This window comes from Rhinopithecus bieti, unplaced genomic scaffold (genome assembly GCF_001698545.2).
Source record: "Rhinopithecus bieti isolate Rb0 unplaced genomic scaffold, ASM169854v2 scaffold_41082, whole genome shotgun sequence".
Lineage (NCBI taxonomy): Eukaryota > Metazoa > Chordata > Mammalia > Primates > Cercopithecidae > Rhinopithecus > Rhinopithecus bieti.
The window spans coordinates 1,313,169-1,332,032 of record NW_016817890.1 but is presented as its reverse complement, the minus strand read 5'-3'; the positions used below and the strand labels follow the sequence as shown (position 1 = coordinate 1,332,032).

At 45.2% G+C, this 18,864-nt stretch overlaps 1 protein-coding gene across 2 annotated transcripts in view; it reads right to left on the bottom strand.

The window, feature by feature from the left end:
* The window catches only part of WASF2 (WASP family member 2), a 95,182-nt gene that overhangs the window by 68,762 nt on the left and 7,556 nt on the right, over positions 1–18,864 (bottom strand). The window contains exon 1 of one of the 2 annotated variants that reach the window (XM_017856400.1): positions 9,872–10,224. The exons of the other annotated variant lie outside the window; for it this stretch is intronic. The gene's annotated coding sequence lies outside the window, so the exon portion shown is untranslated. Of the gene's footprint in view, positions 1–9,871; positions 10,225–18,864 lie in introns of those variants that run through there. 2 annotated transcript variants of the gene reach the window in all.

Below are 18,864 nucleotides of genomic sequence, written 5' to 3'. Positions count from 1 at the left end.
ATATAAAAATTAGCCAGGTGTGGTGGTGTGCACCTATAGTCCCAGCTACTCGGGAGACTAAGGCAAGAGAATCGCTTGATCCCGGGAAGTGGAAAGGTTGCAGTGAGCCAAGATTGTACCACTGCACTCCAGCCTGGGCAACAGAATGAGATTCTGTGTCCAAAAAAAAAAAAGGTGAAGTTATGGTTTAAGTATCATAAGCAAGGTACTTTTTAAGTATGTCAGAAGTCATCAGAGAAGAGTGTCATATAACTGGGCATGAAAAATAGGATTTGGACATGTAGTGGCAGGGAGTATTATATGTGAAGTGTACAGACAGTGTCAGCAGAAGCACAGAGGCAGAATATAATGAAACATTTTTGGGAAATGAAGATGAGCGCATTATTGCACCCATAGTGGGAAGCAGGGCCGGAAAGACAAGTAGGGGCTAGACCATAGAATCTTAAATATCAGGCTGAGTTTGTAATTTAGTCAATAAGCATTGGGAGTCACACATTTGGAGTTCTAGATGATAGAATATTTAGGAAGAAACTATACACCTCACCTAAGTATAGTAGAAAAGAATAGAGCTGGGGAGGGGGATGAAAATAAGGATAAATAAGGCAAAAGATAACACAGGACCTAAAATGGAGTAGTGGGAGGAAAAGACAGGGAGGGATCTGAGAGTGTCTGGGCAAGAAAACAGGCAGGAGTTGAGAAGTCAACAGTAACTAAGATTTTAAAATTGGATGAACTGGGAGAATGGTGGGACCCACGTTTAGCATGCTGGCAGACCTGTACCAGCCCTGAATAGTGTTCAATAAATGACTGGCTGAGTGAATAAATAAATAGAAATACATGAGTCAGGATGAAGAGCAGTAAGTCAGGGGATTTGGGGGGCTGGGGAGTGGGATGGGCAGGAGATAAGCTGACCCTTCTCATTGAACCTGTGTTCCTCACAAGGTTCTGAAGAACAAAATGCTGCCCAGGAGTGCTATGCATCTTTCTTGGGAATGCACTTCTCTAAAGCAAAGGATTCATCATTAAAACCTACATAAAAGGTATAAAACCCATCCTTAAAACCAGTAAACATGCCTCCCAAGCAAGGAGGAGACCTGTTCAATCTGACCACAGGTTCTCAAAAGCAGACAGCTCATGAAAAGCTGGAGGTGCAAGCAGGACATCAATGAAGTGGTCCAATAGGAATTCTGGTACTGGAGCTCAGAGGCAAAAATATAGATGTGGGAGTTACTGCATGAAGGTTGTAACAGAAGACACAAGAGTAGGCTGCACACAGAGGCTCAAACCTGTGACCCCAGCACTTTGAGAAGCCGCCGCAGAAGAATCACTTGAGTCCATAAGTTCGAGACCAGCCTTGGCAACACAGTGAGACCTTGGCTCTACAAAAAATAAAATTAGCTGGGCATAGTGGCACACATCTGTGGTCCCAGCTACTTGAGAGGCTGAGGTGGGAGGCTCACTTCAGCCCAGGAAGCTGAGGCTGCAGAGAGCCGAGATGGCGCCACTGTACTGCAGCCTGGCCAACAGAGCAAGAACCTGTCTCAAAAAAAAAAAAAAAAACCAAAAAACCACACACACAAGAGTAGATGACCTCTCAATACAAAAGCAAAAAAAGAGAAGCAAGGCCTGAGACAACTTAGAGACTGACAAAGGAGGATGAGGAAGGCAGAAAGAGAACCAGAACAATACTGTGTCATAAAAGCTAAGAGAAGAATGTCCAGAAGGAAGGCCTGTTCAATCTTTATCTTCTTCCCTGACCCACAAATCCAACCCATCAACAAGTCTTATCAGCTCTACCTCCAAAATATATACTAAACACATCCATTTCTCTCCATCTCTTTAGCCACCTACCTAGTAGTTCAAACTTTTATCACTGCCTAGATTTCTGCAGTAGCCTTCTGTTCAACCCACCTCAATCAAGTCCTGCCCCCAAATAATCCACTCTCTTTGTAGCAATTGGATTAGTCTTTTAAAAATGGAAATCAGGGCCGGGTATGGTGGCTCACGCCTGTAATCCCAACACTTTCAGAGGTAGAGGTGGGCGGATCACGGATCACGAGGTCAGGAGATGGAGACCAGCCTGCCCAACATGGTGAAACCCCGTCTCTACTAAAAATACAAAAATTAGCCGGCTGTGGTGGCGGGCGCCCGTAATCCCATCTACTCCGGAGGCTGACGCAGGAGAATTGCTTCAACCCGGAAGACTGATGTTGTGGTGAGTTGAAACCATGCCACTGCACTCCAGCCTGAGTGCCAGAGCAAGACTCCGTCTCCAAAAAAAAAAAAAAAAAGGGAAATCAGGGCTGGGTACAGTGACGCAAGTCTGTAATCCCAGCACTTTGGAAGGCCACTGCAGGTGGATCACTTGAGCTCAGGAGTTCAGAACCAGCCTGGGCAACATGGAAATCCTTAGTCTCTACAAAAAATACAAAATCGCCTGGGCGCGGGGCTCAAGCCGTGTTATCCAGCACTTTGGGAGGCCTGTTGAGACACGAGCGGATCAGCGAAGGGTCAGGGAGAGAGACCATCGCTGGCTAAACACGGTGAACCCGTCTCTACTAAAAAATACCAAAAAACTAGCCGGGCGAGGGTGGCGTGGCGCCTATGGTCCAGTCTACTCGGGGAGGCTGGAGCAGGAGAATGGACCCAAACCCGGGAGGCGGGCTTGCAGCTGAGTTGAGATCCCGGCCACTGCACTCCGAGCTGGGCGGACAGGCAGCGAGACTCCGTCTCAGAGAGAAAAAAAAAAATAATAAAAAAAAAAAAAAAAAAAAAAAATTAGCCAGGCATGGTGGCTAGTACCTATAGTTCCAGCCACTTGGAAGGATGAGGTGGGAGGATTGCTTGAGCCCAGGAGGCAGAGGTTGCAGTGAGCCAAGATTCCACGACTGCACTCCAGCCTTGGTGACACAGTGAAACCCTGTCTCAAAAAAAAAAAAAGCGGGGGGGGGAATCAGGCCAGGCAGGGTGGCTCATGCCTGTAACCCCAGCACCTTGGGAGGCCAAGGGGAGGATCCACTTGAGGTCAGGAGTTTCAAGACCAATCTGGGCAACAAAGCAAGACCCCATCTTTAAGAAAAAAAAAAAAAGGGAAGAAAATTAGCATGGCATGAGGACGTGAGTCTGTAGCCCTAGCTACTTAGGAGGCTGAGGTGGGAAGATCCCTTGAGCCCAGAAATTCAAGGCTGCAGTGAGCCATGATGGCACCACTGCATTCCAGCCTGGGAGATACAGCAAGACCTTGTCTCAAAAAAAAAAAAAAAAAAAAAAGGGAAACAAACAAACAACAACAAAAAATTGTGCTTTACAGGGCATGATCATGAAAAGTGAAAAGACAACCCACAGAATGGGAGAAAATCTTTGTAAATCATGTATCTGATAAAGAACCTGTATCCAGAATAAAGAACTATTAAAATACAATAAAAGGACAAATAACCCAATTTTAAAAGAAGCAACAGATTTAAATAGACATACAAATAGCCAATAAACAGCCAAGAGCAGTGGCTCATGCCTGTAATCCCAGCACTTTGGGAGGCCAAGGCGGGCGGATCACGAGGTCAGGAGATGAAGACCATCCTGGCTAACATAGAAACCCCGTCTCTACTAAAAATACAAAAAATTAGCCGGGCGTGGTGGTGGGCACCTGTAGGCCCAGCTACTTGGGAGGCTGAGGCAGCAGAATCGCTTGAACCCAGGAGGCAGTGGTTGCAGTGAGCCGAAACTGCGCCACTGCACTCCAGCCTGGGCGACAGAGAGAGACTCCATGGCCAAAAAAAAAAAAAAAAAAAAGTTACACTGTTAATCATTGAAAAGATTGTAATAGGGGAGGAAAGGGGGGTACTGGAAGAAACAACACAGTAAGTCCTCACTTAACTCATCAACAGATTATTGGATATCACCATTTTAAGCAACACAATGTATAACAAAACCAATTTAACCATAGTCTAATGTAAAGTTAAGTTCCTATAGCATATTTCTGGTCACAAAAAACATCACCAAACTTCTAAAGAAAGACCAAAACACTTCTAATATTAAACACTGAAACAAATGTGAGCTATACAAACATTTAAGAAAGATTAATAAAAACAAGAAAGATAAGTATTTACCTAATTATTCCAGTTCAGGGTCATGGGTGGCCAGAGCCTGTCCCAGCAGCCCAGGGAGCAAGGTAGGAACCAACTCTGGAGAGGATGCCATCCCATCAATTACACACACACCCACACTCACTCAGACTGGGACCATGTAGAGACACCAATTCATCAAACACGCACAATTTTGTGATGCGGGAGGAAACCAGAGTACCTGGAGGAAACCAAAGAACTGGAGAAAGCCCACACAGATGTGGGGAGAATGTGCAAACTACACAGACAATAGCCCTAGCCAGGAATACATTTTTTTTCTCATCAACATTATAACGCAATGAAGTTGAACAAAATAATGTTATTCAAAGACCTGTTGTAATGGCCATGAGTTGATACTTGTTGAGGCTAGGAGATACACAGGAGTTCATTACATCATTCTCTTTACTTTTATATATGCTTGATATTTTATGCTTGATATTTTCATTAGAAAGTTTTTTTTTTTTTAATCTTCAAGCACTTCAATTTAAAAACAAAACACTTCTTCCAGACTTCCCATTTTACTTAAAAATAAAACACACCCAGGCAAAGTGGCTCACACGCCTGTAATCTCAGCACTCGGGGAGGCTGAAGCTGAGGATCACTTGAGCCCAGGAGTTCAAGAATAGCCTAGGCAACATAGTGAGACTCCATCTCCGTAAAAAATAAAACAATTAGCCTGGCATGGTGGCCTGCATCTGTAGTCCCAAGTACCCAGGGGGATGAGGTGGGAGGATCATTTGAGCCACAGATCACTGCACTCCAGCCTGGGTGACAGAGTGGGAGCTTGTCTCAAAAACAAAACAAAACAAAACAAAACAAAACAAAATACACACAAAACTCCTGGCCAGATGTGGTGGCTCACATCTGAAAGCCTACCACTTTAGGAGGCTGAGGCAGGAGGACTGCTTGAGGCCAGGGGTTTGAGACCAGCCTGGGCAACATAGTGACAGCCAATCTCTAAACACAAAATTGAAAAATTAGGCAGGTGTGGTGTATTCCCAGCTACTCAGGAGGCTGAGGCAGGAGGATCACTTCAGTCCCAGGAGTTCAAAGCTGCAGCGAGCCATGACTGTGCCACTAGCCTTGGCAACAGAGCAAGACCTTGTCTCAAAAAATAAACAGAACCCCTTAACAGTCCTAAAAAGCTTTGAAATATCTGGCTCCTACCCCTCTCCAATCACATATTTTGTTACCATCATTCACTAATATATAGCCACGGTAGGCTTCCATCACTCTCAGAATACACTAAGGATTTTCCTGATTCAGGGCCTCTGCTGTTACCAGTTCCTTCTCCCTGGAACTCTCTTCCCTCATTTCTTTATTTGGATGGTTCATTTTCATTCTTTACTTTCAGTATATCACTTTCTCAGAGAAGTCTTTCCTGACCATCCTTATCTAAGTTCCTCTATTACTCTCTATTATAGCACTCTATTTTATTTTCTAACATACATCACAATCTTTAACATTTTATGCCTTTTTTTTTTTTTTTTTTTTTTTTTTGAGACAGTGTCTGGCTCTGTTGCCCAAGCTGGAGTGCAGTGGCGTAATCTTGGCTCACTGCAACCTCTGCCTCCTGGGCTCAAGTGATCCTCCCACCTCAGCCTCCCGAGTAGCTGGTACTACAGGTGCACACCACCACATCCAGCTAATTTTTGTATTTTTTGTAGAGATGGGGCTTCACCATGTTACCCAGGCTGGTCTCAAACTCCTGGACTCAAGTGATCTGCCTACGTTGGCCTCCCAAAATACTTGGCCTCATGCCTCCCCAAGTGGGCATCAGCCACTACAGCCAGTCTTATTTATGTCTTTACTGTCTAGCCAAGGCTTCCCAAACTGCATGAGAGCATGGACCTTGTTTCTTTCAAGATCACTGAGTTGTATCCTTAGTAGTATATGACACACAGTGGCACTTAATAAATCTGTTGAATATTAAACTAATAACCCAATACTAGGCATTAGCCTATTGCTGCATGTTTAATATAGCAAAGGCTTACAGAAAATCTACTGTTTATGAGGCCTCAGGTAACACATATACACATCTGATGAGAAGATACATGGTGTATTAGGCCATTCTTGCATTGCTATAAAGAAATATCTGAGACTGGGTAATTTATAGGAAAAGAGGTTTCACTGGCTCACAGTTCTGCAGACTGTACAGGAAACAGTGCCAGCATGTGCTTCTGGGGAGGCTTCAGGAAGCTTTTACTCACGGTGGAAGGAAAAGTGCAAGCAGGCACGTCACATGTGAACTCAGAGTGAGCACTCACTTATCACCAAGGGGATGGCCCAAGCCATTCATGAGGGACCTGCTCTCATGACCCAAACACCTCCTACCAGGCCCCATCTCCAACACTGGGAATTACATTTCAACATGGGATTTAGAGAGCATACATATTCAAACTACATCACATAGTATAATGAGAATTAAGTGGACAAAACTAAAAAACAAACAAACAAAAAAGCAAATAAGTAGACTATTTTTCCCCCAGAGAATTTCATTTAAAAACAGAAATAAGAGAGTTGTGACACAGTCCCTTCTCTAAAGATGTATAAACAAAGGGTCCCCTAGGGATCAAGGCTGAAATCTACCACAATTAACATTTTTAGAAATTATCTAGAAAAAACAATAGTGAAATCTTCCCAGTTTGCAGATGACTCTACAGCAACACATAGAAGTACAATGGTGCAAGGCTCTATGTGTTCAGGAATGTGAAAAACAGCTTCCATGTAGACAAAAACAAGGTAATTCAGTGACAGAAAAATAGCTCAAACTATATCAGATGATGAGCTCTAAAGCTACCTGTTTTAACAGAGGAAAGGGGTTTCAAAGTCCCTAGACTGTACCCTGAATACAGCTACAAAAAGGTGACAAAATAGTGGCTGTCATTATGAAAGCTTTGGAAACACAGAACACATTATCCTATCCTTGTACAAACCAAAGTGTACCTGTACCTTGAATACAATGTGTAGTTGTAGTTATCATAGCACAAAAAAGGTAAAATAGAGAAGGCCTAGAAAGATATCGCAAAAGACCAAAGGAACCAGAAGGGCTTCCATATGAGCACAGATTTTTTCAAATGTCTTTTTAAGGCCAGGCACAGTGGCTCACGCCTGTAATCCCAGCACTTTGGGAGGCTGAGGCGGATCACCTGAGGTCAGCAGTTCGAGACCAGCCTGACCAATATGATGAAAACCAATCTCTATTAAAAATACAAAAATTAGCCAGACGTGGTAGCATGCACCTGTAATCCCAGCCGGTCAGGAGGCTGAGACTGGAGAATTGCTTGAACCCAGGAGGCAGAGGATACAGTGAGCTGAGATCACGCCATTGCACTTCAGCCTGGGCAACAAGAGCGAAACTCTGTCTTGGGGGAAAAAGAAGTCTTTTTAAAAATATGGTAAATTAGATACTTTAACAAGAAACAAAGTGGTAGATAGAGACTTCTGTATCACATCTTAGAAATTATGAAGCAGTCGGGCGCGGTGGCTCACACCTGTAATCCCAGCACTTCGGAAGGCCGAGACGGGCGGATCACAAGCTCAGGAGATCGAGACCATCCTGGCTAACACGGTGAAACCCCGTCTCTACTAAAAAATACAAAAAACTAGCCGGGCAAGGTGGCCAGCGCCTATAGTCCCAGCTACTCGGGAGGCTGAGGCAGGAGAATGGCATGAACCTGGAAGGCGGAGCTTGCAGTGAGCTGAGATCCGGCCACTGCACTCCAGCCTGGGCGACAGAGTGAGACTCCGTCTCAAAAAAAAAAAAAAAGAAATTATGAAGCAGTTAGAAATCTAAAGAAATAGCCATGTGCAACAAAAGGCACATGCTACCTGGGAAACTGAGGAAGGAGGTTTACTTGAGCCCAGGAGTTTGTGTCCAGCCTGGGCAACACAATGAAGCCCTGTTTCTTTAAAAAAAAAAAAAAAAAAAAAGAGGCCGGGCGCAGTGGCTCAAGCCTGTAATCCCAGCATTTTGGGAGGCCGAGATGGGTGGATCACGAGGTCAGGAAATCGAGACCATCCTGGCGAACACGGTGAAACCCCACCTCTACTAAAAAATACAAAATACTAGCCGAGCGAGGTGGCGGGCGCCTGTAGTCCCAGCTATTCAGGAGGCTGAGGCAGGAGAATGGCGTGAACCCGGGAGGCGGAAGCTTGCAGTGAGCTGAGATCCGGCCACTGCACTCCAGCCTGGGGTGACAGAGCCAGACTCCATCTCAAAAAAAAAAAAAGAGAGAGAGAGAAAGGAGGAGGGAGGAGGAAGAAGAAGGAAGAATGAGAAGGAGGAGGAGAAGGAGGAGGAGGAAGGAAAGAAAGAAAAAGAAAGAAATATATTTATTTATTTATTTAATTACAGACAGGGCCTTGCTATGTTGCCCAGGATGGTCTCAAACTCCTGAGCTCAAGTAATCCTCCTGCCTTGGCCTCCCAAAGTGCTGGGATTACAGGCGTGAGCTACCACGCCTGGCCAAGAAATACACTTAAAAAGAATTTCTTAAGCCCAGGTTTTAAAATCAGAGAAATGGGGATTCTGAATTCTAGTCCCAGTAGGCTTAGCTGTGTGACCACAGGCAGTTACTTAATTTTGTTGTGCCTCTTTTACCAGTAAGTAACAACTAATTTGAAGGATTGCTGTGAAGATGAAGATGTGCACATTGCCTGGCACAGAGTATATATATTCACTATATAGTAGCTATTGCTTGTATCAGAACCCATAAAAAATAATGGTTTACTACCCAATCTAGTATATATAAGAAATAGTATAGGCCGGGCATGGTGGCTCATGCCTGTAATCCTAGCACTTTGGGAGGCCAAGGCAGGCAGATCACCTGAGGTCAGGAGTTCGAGACCAGCCTGGCAAACATGGTGAAACCCTGTCTCTACTAAAAATACAAAAAACAGCCAGGTGCGGTGGTGCATGCCTGTAATTCCAGCTACTCAGGAGGCTGAGGCAGAAGAATTGCTTGAACCAGGGAGGCAGAGGTTGCAGTGAGCCCAGATTGTGCCACTGTACTCCAGCCTGGGCAGCAAAGTGAGATTCCGTCTCAAAAAAGAAAAAGAAAAAAGAAAAAAAACAAGAAGTACAGTACAGCATAGCACTCATTACTCAGGTGGGGAGTACAGAATGTAAGAAAAAAAAATTCAAAAATAGCATAAATTCATAGGTGACATTCCCATAAGAGAAACTGTCAATTTGGGGCAACACAGGTCTGAATTTTGAAGTTAAATTTTCCATGCCTCCCTTCAAAACAAACCTTTTTGGAAGGTTTTTAAGAAGTAAGAATTCTGCCTTTTAATCAAGATGGCACCAAAGGGGAAGAAGGAAGCTCCTGCCCCTTCCAAAGCCAAAGCCAAAGCAGTCTTTGAAGGCCAAGAAGGCGATGCTAAAAGGCATCCAGGCCGGGCGCGGTGGCTCAAGCCTGTAATCCCAGCACTTTGGGAGGCCGAGATGGGCGGATCACGAGGTCAGGAGATCGAGACCATCCTGGCTAACACGGTGAAACCCCGTCTCTACTAAAACTACAAAAAACTAGCCGGGCGAGATGGTAGGCGCCTGTAGTCCCAGCTACCCGGGAGGCTGAGGCAGGAGAATGGCGTGAACCCGGGAGGCGGAGCTTGCAGTGAGCTGAGATCCGGCCACAGCACTCCAGCCTGGGTGACAGAGCGAGACTCCGTCTCAAAAAAAAAAAAAAAAAAGTAAAAGGCATCCACAGCCACACACAAGAAAACAAGATCCACACGTTACCTACCTTTTGGTGGCCCAAGACACTGCAGCTCCAGAGAGAGCCCAAATATCCTCAGAAGAGCACCCCCAGGGGAAACAAACTTGAACCCTATGTCATCATCTCACCACTGAGTCTGCCATGAAGAAGATAGACAACACACTTACTTTCATTGTAGATGTCAAGACCAACAAGCACCAGATCAAACAGGCTGTGAAAAAGCTCTACAACACTGAAGTGGTCAAAGTCAACACCCTGATCAGAATGGAAGACAGCATATGTTTGACCAGCTCCTGACTATGCTTTCGATGTTGCAAGCAAAATTGGAATCATCCAACTTGAGTTCAGCTGGCTAACCATGAATACACGAAGACTGGGTGGGGTGGCTCATGTCTATATTCCCAGCACTTTGGGAGGCCAAGGTGGGAGGATTGCTTGAGCCCAGGAGTTCAAAACAAGCCTGGGCAACATAGGGAGATGTTGTTTCTACAAATAATATAAAAATCAGCCAGATGTGGCCAGGCACAGTGGCCCATACCTGTAATCTCAGCACTTTGGGAGGCCGGATCACCTGAGATCAGGAGTTCAAGACCAGCCCGGCCAACATGGTGAAGCCCCGTCTCTGCTAAAAATACAAAAAATTACCTGGGCTTGATGGCGCACACCTGTAGTCCCAGCTATTCAGGAGGCTGAGGCAGGAGAATCGCTTGAACCTGAGAGGCGGAGCTGTAGCAAGTCAAGATTGCACCATTGCACTGCAGTCTGGGCAACAAGAGCAAAACTCTATCTCAAAAAAAAAAAAAAAAAAATTAGCCACAGGCACCTGTGGTCTCAGCTATTCAGGAGGCTGAGGCAGGAGGATCACCTCAGTCCAGGAATTCGAGGCTGCAGTGAGCTATGATCATGCCACTGCACTAGAGCCTGGGTGACAGAGCAAGACTCTGTTTCAGAAAAAAAACAAAAGGTAGAATTCTGGATTAGGTAGATGATGTTCTAACCAAATATGCCATTTCTTAATTATAACAACTGTTAACACTTATTGAGCACTGGACTAAGTAATATCATATAATAGTTCCAACATGCCTCTGATATATGCTCTATATTTTACAATGAGATAGGTCTCAACTTTACAGATGAGATCTCTGAAGCTAAGAGAGGCTATATGTATCATTTACACAAGGCTACAGAGCTAGTGTGGAGAAGCCTACAACTGAACCCACATGGTCTGACTCCAGAATCTATACTCTTAACCATGGAACAATACTGTCTCCTATTCTACAAGAAATGTTGAGTGGTGGGTATGCAAGAATGAGGTACGTGATAAAAGAGTGTACACTAAATGGTTTTGGTTTTTGTTTTTTTTTTGAGACAGAGTCTCACTCTGTCACCCAGGCTGGAGTGCAGTAAGCATGATCTCAGTGCACTGCAACCTCTGCCTCCCAGGTTCAAACTCAAGCGATTCTTGTGCCTCAGCCTTCTGAGTAGCCACACCACCATACACGGCTAATTTTCGTATTTTTCATAACAGATGGGGTTTCACCATGTTGGTCAGGCTGGTCTCAAATTCTTGGCCTCAAGCAATCTGCCCTCCTTGGCCTCCCAAAGTGCTGGGATTACAGGCATGAGTCACCACACCCAGCCAAAGGAGCGTACAGTAAATGTTAAAAAATGTGCCCAACTGCCGGGTACAGTGGCTCACACCTCCAATCCCAGCACTTTGGGATGCCAAGGCGGGTGAATCACCTGAGGTCAGGAGTTCGAGACCAGCCTGGCCAACATGGCGAAACCCCGTCTCTACTAAAAATACAAAAATTACCCAGGCATGATGGCGGGTGCCTTTAATCCCAGCTACTTGGGAGGCTGAAGCAGGAGAATCGCTTGAACCCAGGAGGCAGAGGTTGCAGTGAGCAGAGCACGCCACTGCACTCCAGCCTGGGTGATAGACAAGACTGTGTCTCAAAAAAAAAAAAAGTGCCCCATTAGGCCAAGCCAGCCATGGTTACCAGCAGCTAGTCAGATTTAGGGTGGCCCAAAGTATGAACACTGAAATACCATGAACTGATTAATGAGGAGGTGACAAACCTAACAAAAAGGGAAACCTAAAAATCCCTGAACTATGTTCTCAGCTGTAGTAAACAAAGTTCTGGGAGAGAGGAAAATGTATCAAAATGCTAACTGGTAGGATGATGACTGATACCTATTTTCTGCTTCATATTATCTGAATTGGATATATATATATGTGTGTGTGTGTGTATATATATATATATGTTGTTGTTGTTTTTTACAAAGAACACTAATTATTTTCATAATTGGGAAAAGGCAGAAACAAAAATAAATCTCAGGAAACTTTCACTCTTTATTCACTTCTGATTATATAATCTGTGGCAATGACTGGGCGTGGTGGCTCATGCCTGTAATCCCAGCACTTTGCGAGGATGAGGCTGGCAGATCACATGAGGCCCGAAATCTGACACCAGCCTGGCCAACATGGCAAAATCCCATCTCTACTAAAAATATAAAAATTAGCTGGGCGTGGTGACACATGCCTGTAGTCCCAGCTACTCGAGGGGCTGAGGCAGGAGAATCACTTGAACCAGGGAGGTAGAAGTTGTAGTGAGCAGAGATCATGCCACTGCACTCCAGCCTGGGTGACAGAGCGAGACTTCGTCTCAAAAAATAAAAAATAATCTGCTGCAATGAGCAAGTATTACTTTTGTAACTTCAAAGAGATTTTTTAAATAAATAAATTTAGGATATCAGAAATGGGAGGCAGGCCGGGCATGGTGGCTCATGCCTGTAATCCCAGCACTTTGGGAGGCTGAGGCAGGTAGATCACTTGAAACCAGGAGTTCAAGACCAACCTGGCCAACATGGTGAAACCCCGTCTCTACTAAAAAGAGACTTGGAAGGCTGAGGCAGAAGAACTGCTTGAATCCAGGAGGTGGATGTTGCAGCGAGCAGAGATCCTGAAACTGCACTCCAGCCTGGGGGACAGAGGGAAGACTCTACCTCCAAACAAAATTTAAAAAGAAAGAAAGAAGTGGCAAATAAATTTCATGCAAATAGCAAAGCCAAAAAAAAAAAAAAAAAAGGATATGATGTAAGAATAAGCAAATTAGTAGTTGTGGTTTGTTGGAAAGAACTCTAGACACGCATCAAAGGAGCTGGGTTCATATACCCATCAACATGGACAAATGTGAAAAACTTTATGTTGAACAGAAAAAGTCAGACACAAAAGTGTGCATACTGTATGATTCGAGAACAGGTAAATTTAATATGTGGGGACAGAAATCAGAACATTTGTTGCCTATAAAATGGTGGAGATTGACTGGAAGGGGAACTGGAAGGAGGGAACTTTAGAGGGTTATAAAAATGTTGTATTTCTTTTTTTGAGATGGAGTTTCGCTCTTGTTGCCCAGACTGGAGTGCAATGGCCTGATCTCGGCTCACTGCAAACTCTGCCTCCCTGGTTCAAGCCAGTGTCCTGCCTCAGCCTCCCGAATAGCTGGGATTACAGGCATCCGCCACCACACCCAGATAATTTTTTGTATTTTTAGTAGAGACAGGGTTTCTCCATGTTGGTCAGGCTGGTCTCTAATTCCCAGCCTCAGGTGATCCACCCGCCTCAGCCTCCCAAAGTGCTAGGATTACAGGTGTGAGCCACTGCGCCCAGTCAAAATGTTCTGTTTCTTGATGTGGGTGTTGGCTGCATAGGCGTCTATATTTGTCAAAACTCATCTAATTATATACTTCCATCTCACTGTATGTAAGTTTTACCTTTAAAAATCTTGGCTAGGGCCGGGCGTAGTGGCTCACGCCTGTAATCCCAGCACTTTGGGAGGCCAAGGCAGGTGGCTCACGAGGTCAGGAGTTCGAGACCACCCTAGCCAACATGGTGAAACCCCGTCTCTACTAAAAACACAAAAAATTAGCCAGGCGTGGTGGCAGGCACCTGTAATCCCAGCTACTCGGGAGGCTGAGGCAAGAGAATTGCTTGAACCCAGGAGGCAGAGGTTGCAGTGAGCCGAGACTGCGCCACTGCACCCCAGCGTGGGCAACAGAGTGAGATTCCATCTCAAAAAAAAAAAAAAAAAAATCTTGGGAGGCCGAGGCAGGTGGATCACCTGAGGTCAGGAGTTCAAGACGAGTCTGACCAATATGGTGAAACCCCGTCTCTACTAAAAATACAAAAATTAGCTGGGTGTGGTGGCACATGCTTATAATCCTAGTATATGATGTAAGAATCAGCAAATTAGTAGTTGTGGTTTGTCTCAGCCTCAGGAGGCTGAGGCAGGAGAATCACTGGAACCAGGGAGGCAGAGGCTGCAGTGAGCCGAGATAGCACCACTACATTCCAGCCTGGGTGACAAGAGCAAGACTCTGTCTCAAAAAAAACAAACAAACAAACAAAAAAATGTAGCTACTAACATATCTCAAGTGCTAGGGACTAACTGTAATGGAATACAACAAAGTGGAGCACTGTGCTTTGCAAATTTCCATCCAATGAATGCTGAAGGAACTTTAAAAGTAAAGAGAGGGAAGAAGTTAGTCTTCTAATTCTCATAATTCCACAGATGTGTTTGGTATTCAGAAATACTATTCTTTAAAGACTATCAATATTCTACAAAGGGAAATTCACTTACAGTTCCCAATTGTGAATGAAAAGGAGTATCAAGAGGCATGACCCAAAACCTTCTTCTACACAGTTAAACAAAATTTCTTAAGACCTGATTTAAGAGCAAACTTTTGGCCGGGCGCAGTGGCTCACACCTGTAATCCCAGGAGGCCGAGGCAGGCGGATCACGAGCTCAGGAGATCGAGACTATCCTGGCTAACACGGTGAAACCCCGTCTCTACTAAAAATACAAAAAATTAGCCGGGCATGGTGGCGGGCGCCTGTAGTCCCAGCTACTCAGGAGGTTGAGGCAGGAGAATGGCATGAACCCAGTAAATGGAGCTTGCAGTGAGCCGAGATCGTGCCACTGTACTCCAGCCTGGGTGACAGAGCGAAACTCTTTCTCAAAAAAAAAAAAAAGAGCAAACTTTTAAAACTGAGTACTATGGCTGGGAGTGGAGACTCATGTCTGTAATCCCAGCACTTTAGGAGGCCGAGGTGGGCAGATCACTTGAGGTCAGGAGTTCGAGATCAGCCTGGCCAACATGGTGAAGTGCCGGCTCTACTAAAATACAAAAATTAGCCAAGTGTGGTGGCAGGCACCTGTAATCCCAGCTACTCAAGAGGGTTAAGGCACGAGAATCACTTGAACCCGGGAGGCAGAGGTTACAATGAGCTGAGATTGTACCACTGCACTCCAGCCTGGAAACAGAATGAGACTCCCTCTCAAAAAAAATAAAATAAAAATAAAATAAGGCTGGGCGCGGTGGCTCACGCCTGTAATCCCAGCACTTTGGGATGCCGAGGCAGGTGGATCACGAGGTCAGGAGATCGAGACCACCTGGGATAACATGGTGAAACCCCATCTCTACTAAAAATACAAAAATTTAGCCGGGTATGGTGGTGGGCGCCTGTAGTCACAGCTACTTGGGAGGCAGCGGCAGGAGAACGGCGTGAACCCCGGAGGCAGAGCTTGCAGTGAGCCGAGATCACGCCACTGCACTCCAGCCTGGGCGACAGAGTGAGATTCCGTCTCAAAAAAAAAAAAAAATGCACATATGGAGGTCAGGAGATCGAGACCATTCCAGCTAACACGGTGAAACCCAGTCTCTACTAAAAATACAAAAAAAAAAAAAAAAAAAAAAAAAATTAGCCAGGTGTGGTGGCATGCGCCTGTAGTCCCAGCTACTTAGGAGGCTGAGGCAGGAGAATCACTTGAACCTGAGAGGCAGAGGTTGCAGTGAGCTGAGATCGCACCACTGCACTCCATCCTGGGCGACAGAGGGAGACTCCATATGAAAAAACAATAATGCATGTGTATATACACATACACATATTCACTCAAATTGGATATGAGTCAAACCACTGCTTTTTCTCAAAAGGCCTTCTGTATTCTCAAAATAAAAAACTAAGAGCGCATGGCTCACGCCTGTATCCCAGCCACTCTTGGGAAGGCAGAAGTGGGAACGGAATCACTTGAGGACCAGAGTTCAAGAGCCACCTGGTCAACATGCACAAAACCCCGTCCTACTAAAAATACAAAAATAGCCAGGCGAGACACAGCGCGGTGGCGCTTTTCAAGCCTGTAATCCCAGCACCTTCGGAGGCAGGCGCGGCGCGGATCACAAGTCCAGGAGGATCGAGACCCGATCACTGCTAACACAGTGAAACCGCCATCTCCACTTAAAAAAATACAAAAACATTTTAGCCGGGCGAGGATGGCGAGCTCCCCCTGTAGCCCAGCTACTCGGGAGGCGAGGGCGGAGAATGCGTGGACCTGGAGGCGGAGCTTGCAGTGAGCTGAGATCCCGCCCACTGCACCTCCAGCCTGGGCGCCACAGAGCGAGACTTCGTCCTTCAAAAAAAAAAAAAAAAAAAAATTAGCCAGGCGTGGGGTTGGGCGCCTGTAATCCCAGCTACTCAGCTCAGGAGGCCGAGGCAGGAGAATCGCTTAAGCCCGGGGTGGGTGGGGAGGGCTTGCACAGAGGCTGCAGTGAGCTAAGATCATCGGGCCATTGCACTACAGCCTGGGCGACAGAGCAAGACTCCGTCTCAAAAAAAAAAAGAAAAGAAAAGAAAAAAAAGAAACTATTTTGTTCAAATGGAATTAATCTTACAGCTGAGAGTACATCTCAGACTTCTCTGTATTTTACCAGAAAGAAAAACAGAGCTTGAAAAGAAATATCACAGGCAGTTTAATAGCCTCTCCTATCAATCTCAAATTGTTTATTAGTTTGTGGAAATCATGATGAAAAGCAAATTTTTCTGAGATACTTCTATATCTGAACATTATTTCTTCAGCAAGCATTCAACAATTCTTGTTTCTATTCTTCTCTTTTCTAATTCAATTCTGTTTGGTTTCTAAGTTAAGAAGTGTGTTTCATTTGCATAAATGGTAACTATTCTGAGATACTATTCATAACTATACATTTGAATTCTGTAAAGTACCATTCATAACTTCAAACAGAATGGGGAAAAAACACTCATTCAACTTTACCTTAATGGTGACTAAGACATGAATGATTATGTTATATTGTATAGAGTTGACCAAAAGAGAATTAAGTCTTCAAATGTTACCACTACCTTGTCATTAATTTATGAATGCCCAGAGGAACCAAGGACCACTGCCTTGACCAAACCGCCTGTCACAAAAAATACTGAGCTTAGAAAAGCATGCCCATTCTAAACATGCTTTTTGGAGTTATGAAGTGTCTATGCAGGGACATCAAGAGATACATCTTAGCCATGAAGCTCAAAAATTAGCAAAGAATCCCAACAAGTTCTGGCAAGTTCTTTATATAAGCAATGCTGGTTATCCTTTAGGTGTTCAACTTTTCAGCTATGAGCTTTTCTGAGAAAGTCTTTCATGCAAGGTGGGTAATAATATTCCAGTAGTTCTTTACTCCATCTAATCTTAATCAGTGGTAGAAATTAAATTTACATAGATCTGCATAAATAATTCAGCTATCTGCCCTGCTCTAATATATTTAAACCAAATAAAATAAAATTTGAACAGAATAAAAATAATGGGGCTATTTTTAAGTGGTCACCTCCTGATTTTTCTCATTTTCTTATCCAAAATCAGAGACAGGAACTGCATAACCAGAAAGAAGGAGAAAAAGGAGAACATGCACTTGAGGACATCTATAATCACTTTCCTCTATTGTTCTACCACCTCTACCCCTACTGATACAGTAGCTCTCAACAGGGGGAAATCTATCCCCCCAGGATAAAAGAGACAATATCTGGAGACATTTCTGGTTATCACAACTGGGGCAGGGGGATGCTACTGGCATCCCGTCATCCAGTGAGTAGAGACCAGGGATGCTGCTTAAGTATTCCTGGTCTGACCATGAAATGGAAGAAGAGCACACAACAATGAAGCAGAATACAGAGGCCATAATTAAAGCATTATTAGCATCTCATGCCTGTAATCCCAGTATGGAAGGCCGAAGTGGGCAAATCACTTGAGGTCAAGAGTTCAAGATCAGCCTGGTTAACATGGTGAAACCCCGTCTCTACTAAAAATACAAAATTAGGCCTGGCGTAGTGGCTCACGCCTGTAATCCCAGCAATTTGGGAGGCTGAGGCGGGCAGATCACCTGAGGTCAGACATTCAAGAACAGCCTGACCAACACGGTGAAACCCCATCTCTACTAAAAACATAAAAATTAGCCAGGCGTGGTGTCACATGCCTGTAATCCCAGCTACTCGGGAGGCTGAGGCAGGAGACTCGCCTTGAACCTGGAAGGCAGAAGTTGCAGTGAGCCGAGATCGTGCCATTGTTCCAGCCTGGGCAGCAAGAGCAAAACTCCGTCCCGGAAAAAAAAACAAAAAAACAAAATTAGCCAGGCATTGTGGCGCGTACCTGTAATCCCAGCTGCTACTAGGGAGGCTGAGGCAGTAGAATCCCTTGAATGTGGGAGGCAGAGGTTACAGTGAGCGGAGATCACGCCACTGCACTCCAGCATGGGCAGCAGAGTGAGATTCCATCTCAAACAACAACAAAAAAAAAAGGGGGTCAGGGGTCTGGGCATGGTGGCTTATGCTTATGCCTGTAATCCCAGCACTTTAGGGGGCCAAGGGCTTGAGCTCAGTTTAAGACCAGCCTGGGGCCGGGCGCGGTGGCTCAAGCCTGTAATCCCAGCACTTTGGGAGGCCGAGACGGGCGGATCACGAGGTCAGGAGATCGAGACCTTCCTGGCTAACACGGTGAAACCCCGTCTCTACTAAAAAAACAAAAAAAAAAAACTAGCCGGGCGAGGTGGCGGGCGCCTGTAGTCCCAGCTACTCGGGAGGCTGAGGCAGGAGAATCGCATGAACCCAGGAGGCGGAGCTTGCAGTGAGTCGAGATCCGGCCACTGCACTCCAGACTGGGCGACAGAGCAAGACTCCGTCTCAAAAA